A 4,194-nucleotide genomic window follows, 5' to 3' on the forward strand; every position below is an offset into this window, starting at 1 on the left:
TTACATTGGACCTTTTCGCATTCTCGCCAAACGAGGAGAAGTTGCCTACCAGTTGGAACTACCTCCGCACCTCTCCAGAGTTCACGATGTCTTCCACGTTTCTCAACTCAGGCGTTGCTTCTCGGATCCTATCCGTGGAGTGGACCACGAAACGCTTGATCTCCAAGATGATCTTACATATCGAGAGTACCCCATTCGTATCCTCGATCAAGCCGAACGTACCACGCGACGTCATAATATCAAGTTTCTCAAGGTTCAATGGTCGCACCATTCTGAGGATGAAGCAACTTGGGAAAGGGAGGATCGTCTTCGACTTGAATATCCCGCCTTCTTCCCGGAGAAACCCAAATCTCGGGACGAGATTCTTTTGAGTGGGGGTGAGTTGTCACACCCTAGCTAGTCATGCATTAGAGTGTTGCATCATGTTTACTCTTTCATCAGAAACTTGAAATGGGGATGACAGAACCCCCAGTCCCCTCTGAAACCAACTAGGGTTACTAAAATAATTTTTCAATGAACCTGAAATGCCCTTCTAAAATGCCCATCATTTTTGCCTTGGTTCAGAACCTCTGCCAAAAGTGGTGCACATTTTCCTAGGCCATCCTAGGGTTTTTGAATTAAATCATAAATATTTGAATTTGGGCATTTAAAATAATATAAAATATTTAAATGCTCAAATATCTCCAAACTAAAATGTTTCATGTTGGAAATCATCCAACTATGGGCCAGGATTAGTTTGGTGATTTTTGAAGTTGCCTAGGTATTTTATTAAATTCAACAAAGTTGCAGATATATTAAATAAAAAACAGAAACAGAAAAAAAGGGGAAAACTTACCTGTCGCCCACCAGCCAGCCCACCTGGCCGGCCCAGCCCGGCCACCGCTCCAGCGAGCTGCTTGGCTTGCCAGGCAGGCAGCCAAGGTGCTCGGCGGCGGCACCGCAGCTCGCCACGCAGCTGCTCGCCGCCTCGCCGCCTCCCTCGCCCGGCTAACGCCGTGAACCGGCCTCCCTCTCTCCCCCGAACCCCCCAGACACCCCCTCTCCTCTCCAGCTCCTCCCCCTCGCACGCCCCAGCCATGGCCGACGCCACCGTCGCCGCACCACCGTCGTAGCCGTGCTCCCCGTCGTCTCCACGCCGCGCCACCCTGTCCAGAAGCTCCGCCGTCCTCTACTCCTTCGAGCTAGCCGAGCCCCGAGCGCTCGCGTGCCTCGAAGCCGCCGCACCGACCTCGCCCGAGCTCGCCGTCGCCGGAGATCCCTTTCAACGCCGTCGCTGCCTCAGCTCGTCCCCGACCCCGCCGGTGGCCTCTACGGGAGCGCTGTGAGCCTAGCTACTCCCCCGACCCTCTCTCTCTCATTCCCGAGCCGTGTAGCCACCGCACGAGGATCACACGCCCGCACCGTCGCGGACCTCGTCGCCGACGTGCTTCCGGCCACACTCCGGCCACAAGATGGTGTCCATCTTGCTCACCGAGTCCCACAGCACCTAGCTAGCCACTCCACGAGCCTCACCGACCCCTCTAGCGCCAAGTTCATCCTCGACCGAACCCCGATGGCCGCCAAAGTCGTCGCCGGCGCCAACTCCGGCCACCCCGACCCCAACGGGCTCCGCCAAGAGCTGCGGGTTGTCCTCAGCTCCACTCCGGTGGCCTCCGCGGTCCATTTGGTGGCCGAAATGGCCAAAACCACTCCCGCTGCCGCGTCGGGCTCGCCGGCGGCTAAACGCCGGCAGCCGACTTTGACTTTGACCACGGGTGGGCCCTGGTTGACTCCCCTGAGTCAATGACAGGTGGGGCCCAGCCCTGTTAATTAAACAGGATTAGTTTTAATTAAGTTTTAATTAAAATAATCACCCTGACATGCGGGACCCACTGTCAGGTTTGACCCAGACCTGTTCCGTTGACCTGCTGACGTCACACTGACGTCAGGCTGACGCAGTAATTGATTTTCTGGATTTAAATTAAATCAGGAAATTCCAGAATATTATTTAAACTTCAAAAATTCATAACTTTTATTCTGTAACTCCAAATTGGACAAATTATATATGAAAAATGATCAGAAAAATCCAATCTATCCATCTGTACTATTTTCATGCATGATCAAACAAGTTAAATTGATGTTTTAAGCAGAACAAGGAAAAGCACTTAAAGAGGCCATGTTTGAGTTTGAAATTTGAATCTTTGATTCAAATTTGTTCAAACCCTTCTGGTTTTAGTTGCATTAGCCCAACACACTCATATTGCCATGTTTCATGCATGCATCATATTGTTGCACATTGTTTGGTGATGGTTGTGTATCAGTGTCCTTTGCGACAGGTTCTGCCCCCGAGGAGTACCGTGATTACCCCAACGAAGAACCTTATCAGTGCATCGAACCATCAGGCAAGCAACCAACCATTTGATCATATCGATACAATCCCATGTTCTCGCTCCTGCTCTCTTTTACTGCATTAAGACAACGCGATTCAAACTGCTGTGTGCTACGGTAGTTGAACCCATTTCCTCTGCATGACCTGTCATTGCCACAGTAACTAGATGAAACCCACTAGCATGTGTAGGAGTTGATTGAGCCCTATGTATGTGTTGTTCCTACCTTGCTATGCCTGCTATGCTTAGAGTCGTGTCAGGTCTGGTTCATCTGGGTGATGGGCTAGAGTGAAATGATTATGTCGGTAATGAGAGTGGTGTGGTGAACACGATTTGGTAAAGGTATCGATGAGAGGCCATGTAGGAGTACATGGTGGGTTGTTTCATTGAAGCCGACCTTAAGCACTGAGATCTGTATGTGTGATTTAAGATCCAGCTACTACCATGCATTGGGCCCGAAACCAATGGACCCTCTCGACTTCTTATTCACCCTAGTTCTCCGTCCAGGAGTTGCAAGTAGTTTCTGGTGTTTGTAGCCTACTGGAGGCCGTGGACAGCGCTGACCGTAGGGGTGGGCTGTGATGCGGTAGGTACGTGGCACGGTGTACCGAATACCCGTTAGGTATCTCGGGAACCCTGTTCACATCGTTCGGGGCCGTATGGGAAACCTCGGCCGGACTCCCTGCGGATGGAACCTGAATAGGCGATAAACCTGGACCGGAGGCTTAGGTGATTAGGTAGGTCGTGGCCGACACCCACGTTGGGCTTCCACTTGAAGGTGGCCGAGTACATGTCGTGTAAGCGACGGTAAGTGGTGAGAGCGTGTATGAAGAAGTACACCCCTGCAGGGTTAACATGATCTATTCGAATAGCCGCGTCCGCGGTAAAGGACTACTTGGTTGCCTATACAGTTCATAGACAAGTAAATGGAAACTACTAAAAGCCTCAAGATAAGTGTGAGTGCCGAGGATGGCTCTTCCGTAGGAAGACGGAGGTGGATCCTCGGTAGTGTATTGAAGTGGTGAGTAGTGGACTCGTGTGCGCAAAACCATTTCAAGTTGGAGTATCGTAGGATAGCCTAGCCAAGAGTCAAAGCTGGCTTGCTACAATAACTCCACCAACCCTTCTTGATACTATGCATGTATGTAGGATCTGATGTAAGTCTTGCTGAGTACCTTTGTACTCATGTTGCTATAATCTACATTTTTACAGAAGACGCTGCAACCCCTTCTGATGGGTTCTATGTAGACGTTGACATCAACGAGTAGGCTAAAGACCCAGGTGGTGACCCTGAGCTTGTGAAGGACCACGTAGTATAGCTAGGCTTTCCAAGTCTCTTTTATTTTACTAGTTGTCTGTACTCAGACAAGTTACTTTCGCTGCTGGTTTGTATGACTGTATGACTTGTATGTTGGGTCGTGAGACCCGTACCTTTGTGTATGATATGTATGGCTCCCTGAGCCTTAAATAAAGTACTTGTGTCGTAGAGTCATGTTGTGATGCTTCGTTGTATTTGCGCATATCGAGCATATTGTGTGTATGATTGAAATGCTTGGTATGTGTGGGATCTGACTATCTAGTTGTTTATCTTTAGTAGCCTCTCTTACCGGGAAATGTCTCCTAGTGTTACCGCTGAGCCATGGTAGCTTGCTACTGCTCTGGAACACTTAGGCTGGCCGGCATGTGTCCTTCTTCGTTCCTGTGTCTGTCCCTTCGGGGAAATGTCACGCTTTGAGTACCGGAGTCCTGTTAGCCCGCTACAGCCCGGTTTACCGGAGTCCTGCTAGCCCAGTGCTACAGCCCGGACCCACTTGCTGATGACCGACAC

Source organism: Triticum aestivum, chromosome 7A (genome assembly GCF_018294505.1).
Source record: "Triticum aestivum cultivar Chinese Spring chromosome 7A, IWGSC CS RefSeq v2.1, whole genome shotgun sequence".
Taxonomy (NCBI): domain Eukaryota; kingdom Viridiplantae; phylum Streptophyta; class Magnoliopsida; order Poales; family Poaceae; genus Triticum; species Triticum aestivum.